Here is a 14,015-nt window from a genome sequence, read left to right on the forward strand (position 1 = left end):
AGGATCCTACACCATGATTAAGTGAGGTTTATTCTAGGAATGCAAGGATTCTTCAATATATGCAAATCAATCAACGTGATATACCATACTAACAAATTGAAGGAGAAAAACCATATGATCACCTCAATAGATGCAGAGAAAGCTTTTGACAAAATTCAACACCCATTTATGATAAAAACCCTGCAGAAAGTAGGCATAGAGGGAACTTTCCTCAACATAATAAAGGCCATATATGACAAATCCACAGCCAACATCGTCCTCAATGGTGAAAAACTGAAACCATTCCCACTAAGATCAGGAACAAGACAAGGTTGGGGCTTCCCTGGTGGCGCAGTGGTTGAGAGTCCGCCTGCTGATGCAGGGGACATGGGTTTATGCCCCAGTCCAGGAAGATCCCACATGCCACGGAGCAACTGGGCCCATGAGCCACGGCCGCTGAGCCTGTGCATCTGGAGCCTGTGCTCCGCAACGGGAGAGGCCACAACAGTGAGAGGCCCGTGTACCACAAAAAAAAAAAAAAAAAAAAAAAAGACAAGGTTGCCCACTCTCACCACTCTTATTCAACATAGTTTTGGAAGTTCTAGCCACAGCAATCAGAGAAGAAAAGGAATCCAAATTGGAAAAGAAGAAGTAAAGCTGTCACTGTTTGCAGATGACATGATACTCTACATAGAGAATCCTAAAGATGCTACCAGAAAACTACTAGAGCTAATCAATGAATTTGGTAAAGTAGCAGGATACAAAATTAGTGCACAGAAATCTCTGGCATTTTTATACACTAGTGATGAAAAATCTGAAAGTGAAATTAAGAAAACACTCCCATTTACCATTGCAACAGAAAGAATAAAATATCTAGGAATAAACCTACCTAAGGAGACTAAAGACCTGTATGCAGAAAATTATAAGACACTGATGTAAGAAATTAAAGACGATACAAATAGATGGAGAGATATACCATGTTCTTAGATTGGAAGAATCAACATTGTGAAAATGACTCTACTACCCAAAGCAATCTACAGATTCAGTGCAACCCCTATCAAACTACCACTGGCATTTTTCACAGAACTAGAACAAAAAAATTTCACAATTTGTATGGAAACACAAAAGGCCCCGAATAGCCAAAGCAATCTTGAGAACGAAAAATGGAGCTGGAGGAATCAGGCTCCCTGACTTCAGACTATACTACAAAGCTACAGTAATCAAGACAGTATGATACTGGCACAAAAACAGAAATATAGATCAATGGAACAGGATAGAAAGCCCAGAGACAAATGCACGCACATATGGGCACCTTATCTTTGATAAAGGAGGCAAGAATATACAGTGGAGAAAAGACAGCCTCTTCAATAAGTGGTGCTGGGAAAACTGGACAGCTACATGTAAAAGTATGAAATTAGAACACTCCCTAACACCATACACAAAAATAAGCTCAAAATGGATTAAAGACCTAAATGTAAGGCCAGACACTATCAAACTCTTAGAGGAAAACATAGGCAGAACGCTTTATGACATAAATCACAGCAAGATCCTTTTGACCCACCTCCTAGAGAAATGGAAATCAAAACAAAAATAAACAAATGGGACCTAATGAAACTTAAAAGCTTTTGCACAGCAAGGGAAACCATAAACAAGGCCAAAAGAGAACCCTCAGAATGGGAGAAAATATTTTGAAATGTAGCAACTGACAAAGGATTAATCTCCAAGATTTACAAGCAGCTCATGCAGCTCAATAACAAAAAAACAACCCAATCCAAAAATGGGCAGAAGACCTAAATAGACATTTCTCCAAAGAAGATATACAGATTGCCAACAAACACATGAAAGAATGCTCAACATCACTAATCATTAGAGAAATGCAAATCAAAACTACAATGAGATATCATCTCACCCGTCAGAATGGCCATCATCAAAAAATCTAGAAACAGTGAATGCTGGAGAGGGTGTGGAGAAAAGGGAACCCTCTTGCACTGTTGGTGGGAATGTAAATTGATACAGCTACTATGGAGAACAGCATGGAGGTTCCTTAAAAAACTACAAATAGAACTACCATACAACCCAGCACTCCCACTACTGGGCATATACCCTGAGAAAACCATAATTCAAAAAGAGACATGTACCAAAATGTTCATTGCAGCTCTATTTACAATAGCCAGGACATGGAAGCAACCTAAGTGTCCATCATTCGATGAGTGGATAAAGAAGATGTGGCACATATATACAATGGAATATTACTCAGCCATAAAAAGAAACGAAATTGAGTCATTTGTAGTGAGGTGGATGGACCTAGAGTCTGTCATACAGAGTGAAGTAAGTCAGAAAGAGAAAAACAAATACCGTATGCTAACACATACATGGAATCTAAGAAAAAAAAAGTCATGAAGAACCTAGGGGTAAGACGGGAATAAAGACACAGACCTCCTAGAGCATGGACTTGAGGATATGGGGAGGGGGAAAGGTAAGCTGTGACAAAGTGAGAGAGTGGCATGGATATATATACACTACCAAACGTAAAATAGATAGCTAGTGGGAAGTAGCCGCATAGCACAGGGAGATCAGCTAGGTGGTTTGTGACCACCTAGAGGGGTGGGATGGGGGGGTGGGATTGGGAGGGTGGGAGGGAGGGAGACGCAAGAGGGAAGAGATATGGGAACATATGTATATGTATAACTTGATTCACTTTGTTATAAAGCAGAAACTAACACACCATTGTAAAGCAATTATACTCCAATAAAGATGTTTAAAAAAACAAAGCAAAACGTTGTGCCCTTCTGAAAGTGCCTTATAGTATATGGGTTTTTTAAAAATGAAATGAATTAAAATGTCCATTTTAAGATGGCAGAATGACATATATATAACATTTTATTCTCTCTCAAGCCCTGACTAAAAGTATAGTAAAGAAGTTGTGTTTGTTTGTTGGTCTTAAGTTGTAAACTTACAAGGAAAGGGTAGATAAGAGAGGAGAAAACAGCCATACATTTTTGGGAGTTTGAAAGCAGATGGGTGAGGGTCTTCCCTGGTGGTCCAGTGGTTAAGACTCCCCACTGCAATGCAGGGGGCCTGGGTTCGATCCCTGGTCAGGGAACTAGATCCCATATGCTACAAATAAAAGATCCCGCATGCTGCAACTAAGACCCGGCGCAGCCAAATAAATAAATGAATATTAAAAAAGAAAAGAAAAGCAGATGGGTGAGTGGCAACTAGCAGAGCTAAAGTCACCTAATTCTAAAGCAGCAGTTGGGTAAACTGAGAACCAACCCAAACTATCTTGCAGATTTCTCAAAGCTCTGGATACTGTGGGTGAAAGGGTGGTGCTAAAATAAGAAAGCTGTTTAAGAAGCTGTTAGATCCCTGTATCTCCTACCCTGTTCTATCGTGCACAGTTTTTCCAACAGAAGACCCTAAGGAAGTAAGGAAGACAGCATGTGGATATCTGATGAAACAGTACTCTAGGCAGAGGAAACAGCAAGGTGCAGGAATCCTGAATTGGTAGTAGGCTTAGCATGTTTAAGGAACAGCAAGTGAGAGATGGAGAGAACAGTTGGAGATGAGATCTGAGAGGAGACAGGAGTCCAGATTTTGTAGGTACTTGTAGACAATTTTAAGGACTTTAGCTTTCATTCTAAGTGAAAAGGGAAGCCATTGGAAAGCATTTAGGAGAAGAGTAGAGCAATCTAACTTCCATTGTAAAAGGTCACTCTAATTGTTGTTAATAGAATAGCTTGGTGGTGGGGATGGGAAAGCAGAGGTTAAATTATTGAAGTCGTCTAGACAAAGATGGGGTGGATTGGATGAGAAGAGTAGTGGTACATACATATATATGGGTGTGTGTGTAGATATACATATATGTATGTATATATAGATGTGTGTGGGTATGTATGTACATACAGGCAACAAGATTTGCTTATGGATTTGCATGTAAGGTGTAAGAGAAGGAATTCAAGGATTGTTCCAAGATCTTTTTAAAATTAATTAATTAATTTATTTATTTATCCTGGGCTGTGTTGGGTGTTTGTTTCTGTGCGAGGGCTTTCTCTAGTTGTGGCAAGCCGGGGCCACTCTTCATCGCGGTGCACAGGCCTCTCACTATCGCAGCCTCTCTTGTTGCGGAGCACAGGCTCCAGACGCGCAGGCTCAGTAGTTGTGGCTCTCGGGCCTAGTTGCTCCGCGGCATGTGGGATCTTCCCAGACCAGGGCTCGAACCCGTGTCCCCTGCATTAGCAGGCAGATTCTCAACCACTGCGCCACCAGGGAAGCCCTATTCCAAGATTTTTGACTTGATCATCTGGAAGGATAGAGTTGTCCTTTATAGAGGTGGGAAGACTGTGGAAAGACCTGACTTGAAGAGAAAAGTAAGGGTTTGGTTTTAGACATGTCAAGTTTGAAGTATCTTTTACACCAAATCAGAAGTCAAGTAAGAGATGGAAAGATGAGTTAGTGTTCAGAGAGATCTAGGCTGAAATTTGGGAGTTACAAGTGTAGGTAAAGCCATGATATTAGATAATATCTACTAGGAAGTGAGTTTAGAAGGGAAAAGAAGATTGAAGATTGAGCCCAAGAACAGGTATAATGTTTAGAGGTCAGAAAAGTAAGGCAAAACTAGTAAAGAAGAAGACTGAGGAGGTCAGGGCAGAGAGAGTGAGAGAGTATTATGGAAGCCAAGTTAAAAAAAAAAAGTATTTTAAGAAGACAGGAATAAATTATAATTAGCTGTGTCAAATGCTGCTGAGGGGTCAAGTAAGATGAGGATAATTGACCGTTGACTTTGACAAGAGTTAATAAGGGCAAAAGCCTGATTATAATGAGTTCAAGAGAGAATGTGAGACTGGAATTTACCTAAAGGTATATCTCCACAAATATGAAACAGCATATGGACAGAGTTATTCATTGTGACATTAATTGTAATAATTATAAATATTGGAAATAATCTAAATGCTTATCCATGGAAAACTGGTTGAATATACTGTGGTACACCTACACAATAGAGTACTATTTAATCATAGAAAAGAATGAGGAAGATTTCTATGAACTGATGTGAAATGGTTTGTAGGAAAAACTCAGTAGCTGTGAAGCACCATGAGCATCCAGATCATGGTTTCTAAATACCAATCTGTACTAAAGGAACAGACCAGGGCTCCTTAGAGAAATGGCTAATTTTAAGTCTGAGGAATGGTAAGCATAAAATTAGCCTGAAATAGATTTTGTGCCATAAAGCAAGGAAGTAGAAACCTATCAGAAGAACATATGAGCTGGTTTTAAGGGGCTCCCATTGATCAAATTAGGACAATTGGAACATCAAAAAGCATAATGAGGGCTTCCCTGGTGGCTCAGTGGTTGAGAATCTGCCTGCTAATGCAGGGGACACGGGTTCGAGCCCTGGTCTGGGAAGATCCCACATGCCACGGAGCAACTAGGCCCGTGAGCCACAACTACTGAGCCTGCGTGTCTGGAGCCTGTGCTCCGCAACAAGAGAGGCTGCAATAGTGAGAGGCCTGTGCACCGCGATGAAGAGTGGCCCCCTCTTACCACAAGTAGAGAAAGCCCTGGCACAGAAACGAAGACCCAACGCAGCCAAAAATAAATAAATAAATTTTAAAAAAAGCATAATGATGGTAATGGATTATAATATACTGAGTAAGAAAAAGAATCTATGAACCCATAGTGATAAACAAAACAAACAAAAAATGGTTGACTGAGAGGGGAAGTTCTTCAAGGGAATTATAAGGGAAGTTGAAGAGCCATAACCAAGCGCAGTACATGAACTTCAATTGAATCCTCAATCAAGAAAAAAAAAATACTTCTATAAAGGACATTTTAGAACAGTTAGGAAAATTTGAATATGGATGGCATATTAAATGATACAGTTTAACACTAAATTGGTGTTACAGTTTCCTGGGTGTAATAGTGTATTGGGTTATGAAGAGGGTATCCTTGTTCTTAGGAGATACATGTTGAAGTATTTAGGGGAGAAGTGTCATAATGTCTGCAACTTATTTTGGGAAGGGTTTAGTCTCCTCCAAGAGTGTGTATGTGTATTTAGGTTTGTACAGAAAGAGGGAAGTAAAGCAAATATGGGAAAATGTTAATTATTGTAAACAATTGATAGACTTAAGTGATGAATATAAAGTTTATCTTTCAGCTTTTGTTATGATCAAAATTTTTCAAAGTAAAAAAATTGGGTAAAGAAATGAGAGAGAGGAAGAGAATGGGAAGAGAGAAATTGGAAACAATCAAGTCTTACAAGCCCTTAAAAGTTTTTCTATAAGGGCAACAGAGAAATGGAGTTGTATTGGAGAAAGGAGGAAAAGATATGGAGTCACCAGGGTTTTGTTTTGGATGGGCTGTATTATATAGCATGATTGTTGTACTGATGATAGGAATGACCCAATTTAGAGGGAAGGAGATACTGTTAGAGGAAAGAGAGGGTATAATTGATGGAATAATATCCTTGAGTAGATGAAAAGCGGTAGGATCTAGTGGGTGGGAGAGGCTGGTCTTAGGCACAGGGTCTATTAATTCATAACAGAGGGGAAGACAGAAAATATGGAAACAGATATGAGGTTGCTAGATGTGATGGTAAAGCATGAGGAAGTCCTCTGCTGATTGTTTTTATTTCCTCTGGAAACAGAGATTTAGAAGAGAGAGAAGGTCGGAGGTTTGAGGAGAAAGGATGAAGTGTAAAATAGTCATCTATGAGTGAATAGACTTGTGTGATGTAGTAGCAGCACTAAAGACCTCCTTGAGGTTAATAGTCATGTTGATATTGTGTGTTTTTATCAGCCTCACTCAACTGCACAGATACAGGTATAGAATAGGTAGATAATTGGATTTAAGTGGGCTTTAAGGTTTTTTTTTTTTTTTTTTGAGGTACGCGGGCCTCTCACTGTCGTGGCCTCTCCCGTTGCGGAGCACAGGCTCCAGACGCGCAGGCTCAGCGGCCATGGCTCACGGGCCCAGCCGCTCCGTAGCATGTGGGATCTTCCCGGACAGGGGCACGAACCTGTGTCCCCTGCATCGGCAGGCAGACTCTCAACCACTGCGCCACCAGAGAAGCCCGGGCTTTAAGTTTTGCTAGGCAATGCAATGAAGGAAAAAGAGGAAAGGGAGTGATTATAATGACTAACCATGGGCATAGGTAGATAAGGAGGGACAGGGGGATATGAGGTAGGTGAAGGACTGTGAAAGTGTTATAAGATCTATGGATTTGGGGTCTCAGAATTATTGAAGTTGGAGTACTAGATAAGATGGAAAGACAAGAGGTGTTGGTTAGTATAGAATTCTTGACATTGAGATTATGAAGAATAATCTTGATAATGACAAGATCCAGTTTATAACCGTGAATGGTGGGTCGCTGAAGTAGAGTAAAAGACAAGGTCATAGGAGGAGAAGTAAAAAGAGGAGTGAGAAGGATATATACCACAACAGGAGAAGTTTTGGAGAGTGACAGTGAACCAAAAACTAAAATCTCAAGAAATCAGAGAATGGATGCTGAGGTTCTATAGATGACTATGAAAGGCATAATGGGAAAGAAGAGGGAAATGATTGATCATGAGGATTTTATTTTAAAGTGTACAATTCAGTGGTTTTTAGTATATTTACAAAGTTGTGCAACCATCACCACTAATTCCAGAACGTTTTCAACACCCCAAATAGACTCATCCATTATCAGTCACACCCCATTTCCCTCCTCCCTCCAGACCCTGGCAACCACAATCTACTTTCTCTTTCTATTTCTATGGATTTGTCTATTCTGGACATTTCATATCAATGGCCATTACAACATGAGGCCTTATTTTGTGTCTGGCTTCTTTCATTTAGCATAATGTTTTTAAGATTCATCCATATAAGTAGTATGTATTAGTACTTCATTCCTTTTTATTACAGAATATTATTTCATTGTTTAGATATACTACATTTAGCTTATCCATTCATTAGTTGATGAAGGTTTGAGTTTTATCCACTTTTTGGCTACTATTAATAATGCTGCTATGAACATTCATACAAAGTTTTGTATAGACATATGTTTTCAATTTGCAATGGGGGTTTGAAACCTAATTTTGCCTAACAGTCTACAGTTCCACCAGCTACAAAGCCCCATGCTCTTAAGTATCTAAACTTTATTCACAGGAGAATGGTAGCAGGTGCTGTCAGCATTCCTCCTGTATCCCCTCAGATCTCTTTTCCATTTTCTTGCACACTTATACTCCCAACATCCGGCAATTGTATGTCTTTGTTGGAGAACTGCTCTTGGGCTGCTGGAATACACTTTGCCTGCTTAAAAAGAGAGCCAAACATACTTGGAAATTTACATCCCTTCAGCAGCAGCCCTTAACCAATAACTGATGAGGTGGGGTATAAATATTTCATTTCTCTTTGCCCTAATTAGGACAACTTTTAGGTTGGACCTACACTGTCTCCCAGATTCCTTGCAGGATTGAGCCAAAGTTACCCTTGCCTGAGTTTACCACAGGGCTTTGCTTGACGTCTCACTCTTGCCTTGCTTCCTTGCCTTCCTGATCTCATTTTCCCACTACCCTATATTTTCCCTTGGGAACATTCCTAATAACTTTCACAGTGATCTTTGTTTCAGAGTCTGCTTCTGAAGCTTACTTGACACAGTTCCAAGAGCTTCAGCACATCATAAACAAAAAATTAGGAGATAGAGATGCTTCTAGAGGCAGGCCCACTTATATGTGAGGAGGGATAGCTAATAGCCGTAATAGAGAAAACAGAAGCACTATAAAAAGCACACATAAATAATGGAAAAGCCACATTAATCTGGGGCTTCACTGCCTTTCATTTCTCAGTAGTCTCTGAGATCATTACCATGTCCAGTGTAATAATCAGTGTTCACAGTGATGACTCTGAATTATGAAAGAAAATTAAATTCTATCCAGAAAAAAAAAGCATAACATGTATAATGCATTTTAGAAAGCATTGCATCAGAATAAATATGAGATATTGAAAACACATTTGACAATTTCCTTACAACACTTCACTAAAAAAGAAACAAGAAGTGGGGGTGGGGGCCCCCAGGAATCCCATGAAGGCAGAAGCAGTGATAATAATGAAAATTTGGAAAGTAGAAAGCTAAGTGTCTGTTGTGAGGTTGGGAGTGGGGACTAGCGGTGCCCAAGAGGTGAGTTTATTTGTACTGCAGTACTCCAGAAAAACTCTCAAAACAGGAGGCATCAAACATCTCTCAAGACTGGGTATAGATAGGAGCTAAATATGGGAGAACTGGTTGAAAATCAATTTAAGACCTGTTCTACTGCAACAGAAGACAGGTGGTTTGTTCTCCAGAGTAGTTGAATGTGAGGGACTCTGGACTCGGGGACACCATGCCCAGATGAGAACGAAGGTGCCTGTTTTCATTGTATTTTCTGTGATTAACTGTAAATTAACTGATTTAATGTAATTAAATTGATTAACTGTAAATCTAGATCACAGAGACTTCCAGCTCCCTTCCTTAAGTAACCAGACTTAACTTCCCAGCCCCAGTCTTCCAAGCAGGAGAACAGATTCCTCTCCTTGGAAAACCTGTACAAGAGAAAAGGACTATAGATACTGTGATAGGAGAGATATCCATATCTCATCAACTAGACCTCTGTTCTATCACAGTGAAACCCATACTTCACAACCTCAGTCCATGCATACAGAGCATCACATTATTTTTTTTTTTAGTACTTCCCTGTCAAATATGAACTGTCAGTCAAGAATCACCAGACATTTGAGGAAAACAGATCAGTGCAAATAGAAAAAAAACAAACTGGGAAACACAAAATAGGGAGCAGAACACTTCAAAAAAAATAACCATTCATATACTCACAGGTAAGAGATACTGCATTCTGTGAGACAGTAACAGTAGACTATGAAAAAGGAAAATTCAGAGGAAAAAAGCTTTTGAAAAATAAAAAATGAAAGTAGAAATTTAAAATGCAGCAGGATGGGCTTCCCTGGTGGCTCATTGGTTGAGAATCTGCCTGCCAATGCAGGGGACACGGGTTCAAGCCCTGGTCTGGGAGGATCCCACATGCCGCGGAGCAACTGGGCCCGTGAGCCACAATTACTGAGCCTGCGCGTCTGGAGCCTGTGGTCCGCAACAAGAGAGGCCGCGATAGTGAGAGGCCCGCGCAGCGCGATGAGGAGTGGCCCCCGCTCGCCGCAACTAGAGAAAGCCCTCGCACAGAAACAAAGACCCAACTCGGCCAAAAATAAATTTTAAAAAAATCCAGCAGGATAATTGGAACATGGATTTGATGAAATTGCCCAGCATGTAGAGCAGAGATAAGAAGTAGAGGAGAAAAAGTAAGATCAATCCCATTGGCCCAGCAGTGGAAAAAATAGGGGTTTTAGGAAGAACGTAGAGAAAATGAAGAGGAAGATATTATCTAAGCTATAATAAAAGGAAATTTCTCAGAATCAAAGAATGTGACTTCCTAGATTGAAAGAGCACCCAGTACAAGAAATGAAAAATTTCAGAACACTAGGTATAGACAGAAGATCCTAAAAGCTTCTTAAGAGACAAAACAAGTAACACACAAAGATTAGAAATCCAAATAGCATCACACTTCTTAGCAACCGTGGAAGTGAGATGACAATGGAACAAATGCCTCTAACATTCTGAGACAAAATAATGTCTAACCTAAAATGTTCTGCCTAGGCAAACTACCAAATAGACATAAGGCTAGACCCAAGGGTATTTTAAAATTTGCAAGTCTCAAAAAAATTTACTCTCCAACCCCACAGCTACTAGAATTACTAAAATGAAAAAAATTGCTAATGACAAGGCCTGACGAGGATTCAGAGCAACTGATGCTCTCATACTTTGCTGGTAGAATTGCAAAATGGTACAACTGCTTTGAAAACAGTTTGATAGTTTCTTAAGAAGTTAAACATAAACTTAACATAGGACTCAACAGTTTCATTCCTAGGTATTTACCCAAGAAAAATGAAAACATACGTCCATGCAAAGACCTGTATGTGGTCTTTATTCATAATCACCCAAACCTGGAAATAGCCCAGAATACCCATCAACCTGTGAGTGGATACAGAAATTGTAGACAAAGAATAGATAAAGAATTAATTGTACATGCAATAACATGGATGAATCTGAAACATATTATGCTGAGTGAAAATAGCCAGATACAAAAGGTATTTGGACAAATACTGTGTGATTGCATTTATATGCCATTCTAGAAAAGGCAAACCTATAGGAATCAGAAATCAGATCAGTGGTAGCCCCACAGCTGGAAGTGAGAAAGGGAATTGACTACAAAGGGACACAGGGGAACTTTCTGGAGTGATGAAAATGTTGTCTTTATTGCGGTGGTGATTACATGATTGAATGTGTTTGTCAAAACTCTTTGAACTGTATAGCTAAAAATGGTGAATTTTTCTGTTTGTAAATTAAACCTCAGTAAATCTGACAAAAAAAAACAAGTTTATCCTCCATCCCTCCTCTGAGAAAATAATTCAAGGATACACTACATCAAAACTAAGGAGTGGGCTTCCCTGGTGGCGCAAGTGGTTGAGAGTCCGCCTGCCAATGCAGGGGACACGGATTCGTGCCCCGGCCCGGGAGGATCCCACATGCCACGGAGTGGCTGGGCCCGTGAGCCATGGCCACTGAACCTGTGCGTCCGGAGCCTGTGCTCTGCAACGGGAGAGGCCACAGCAGTGAGAGGCCCATGTACCACAAAAAAACAAAAACAAAAAACAAAAACAAAAAAAACTAAGGAGTAAACTGAGAAAGAGGAGGACATGGGATTCAGGAAACAGAGGATCCAATATAGAAAAGAGAAATTCCCAAGATGAGGGTTAAGTTTTATTCCAAGAAATAGCCATGCAGGAGGGACTAGATAATGCAGCCTTTCTAAAGAAGGAGCTCTAGGAGAGATTTCTCCAAAGGAAACATTGAAATTGATAGAATAGTCTGAAGATGAATTGGTGATAGGCACAGAAGAAACAGAAGAAACTTTTTTTTTTTTAAGTTATTAGCTCTGGAGAATTGTAAGGAGTTGTACGAGAAAGGGACTTAATCTTTGCGTTCCATTGTCTTAGCTATGAACTATACTTAAACATTTCCATCAAGTAAAAGCCAAAAATTATTTTAAATAAAATGATGAAATAATATTGAGAGCATGGGAAAGAAAGAGAGAGTGTGTGTGTGTGTGTGTATGTGTTTTTGTGTGTGTGACTAGAAGATATAACTTCAAATAAACCAGAAGAATGAAAGTGACTATCTCTGGAGAGCAAGAATTAGGTTTAGGCTGGGGGTGGGGCAGAAAACTTACTTTTACCATAAACACTCTAAAACTATTTAAAATATATACAGGGCTTCCCTGGTGGTGCAGTGGTTGAGAGTCCGCCTGCCGATGCAGGGGACACGGGTTCGTGCCCCGGTCTGAAAGGATCGCACATGCCGCGGAGCGGCTGGGCCCGTGAGCCATGGCCGCTGAGCCTGCACGTCCGGAGCCTGTGCTCTGCAACGGGAGAGGCCACAGCAGTGAGAGGCCCATGTACTGCAAAAAAAAAAATAATAATAAAATAAAATAAAATAAAATATATACATATGTATATACACATGTATACATATGCACATGTACACATACATATATAGGTTTTTTTAATGTTCATTAAAAAAGTTTAAATTTTTAGAAGTCATTTAAAGGGATCTTTTATCTGAAAATTTCTATTATGTGAAATAACCCTTTCCCCCATAATGCCAGATAAATAAGGCAGCAATAGATTAAAAATTCACAAGAGGAGTCTTTATTTTCTGAGGTAATAGGTAAAAGATGAGTCCCTGAATGGAGACGATTGACTCTCTTCAGTTACTCTGAATAAGGTTTGGAGTAGACTGTTAATATCTTTCAGACTTAATGCCTTTTTTCTTTTTTTTTTTTGTGGTACGCGGGCCTCTCACTGTTGTGGCCTCTCCCGTTGCGGAGCACAGGCTCCGGACGCACAGGCTCAGCGGCCATGGCTCACGGGTCCAGCCGGTCTGCGGCATGTGGGATCTTCCCGGACTGGGGCACGAACCCATGTCCCCTGCATCGGCAGGCGGACTCTTAACCACTGTGCCACCAGGGAAGCCCTCATGTCTTCTTTTTAAAAAATACCTTTATTTCCTTAGTTATAAAATTAACATGCCATTGTGTAAAAATTTTTAGTGTAAATTTACAAAGAATAAAAATAAAACTATCAATAATCTTACCACCCAGAGATGACCTATTTGGACTAATTCATTTCCATCTCCTCCCTTCCACCACTCTCCTCCTTTTTTTCTTCCTCCTCCTCCTTTTCTCCTTTTCCTTCCTTCTTCCTTCTTCTTTCTTCCTCTTTCTTCTTCTTTCTTCTTCTTTCTTCTTCTTTTTCTTCATCTTCTTCTTCTCCCTGCCCCCGTCTTTCTTTCTTTTTAATTGAGAATGTGACATGTCTTTTACTAGTGGGTAATCACAGGAGCTGTGGATTTGGTGAGGAAAGACAACAATGGAAAAGATAGAAGAAAACAAATATAAAACAAAGGAGGGCAGAGAGAGAAGGAGAGGAGTAAAACAAAACAAAAACTCTATTTACTTGCTTGAAAACAAAATATACTAAAAAAAAGAGTAGTTGAGTTCAAGCCCTGATTGTCTGGATTCTGAAATGAGCACACCATTTAAGAAGTGAGCCTTTTCCCCCCTGTCTTTTGGGGACAGTCCTGTATACAGGTCTGCCATGCTATGGGAAAGGAGAAAAAAGTTATTTCTTTACAGAGAACCATGACTGGGAATCACAAACAACAAAGAGGTCCTGGTAAATGAGGTACTTTATGAAACAGTTTTTTTCCCCAGGTTCTCCAGATATCATCTTCTAAAAGAGGTAGAAGTTAAAGAAAACAGGGACTTCCCTGGTGGTGCAGTGGTTAAGAATCTGCCTGGCAGTGCAGGGGACATGGGTTCGATCCCTGGTCCAGGAAGATCCCACATGCCATGGAGCAGCTAAGCCTGTGCTCCACAACTACTGAGCCTGCG

The 14,015-nt window shown here is 40.1% G+C and overlaps 1 protein-coding gene across 3 annotated transcripts in view; it reads left to right on the plus strand.

Moving 5' to 3' along the window:
* SAMD8 (sterile alpha motif domain containing 8) overlaps positions 1-14,015 on the plus strand; it is a 47,407-nt gene that overhangs the window by 18,912 nt on the left and 14,480 nt on the right. The gene's annotated exons all lie outside the window — the stretch shown is intronic.

Source organism: Mesoplodon mirus (assembly GCF_964341445.2).
Source record: "Mesoplodon mirus genome assembly, chromosome: 2".
NCBI classification, from domain to species: domain Eukaryota; kingdom Metazoa; phylum Chordata; class Mammalia; order Artiodactyla; family Ziphiidae; genus Mesoplodon; species Mesoplodon mirus.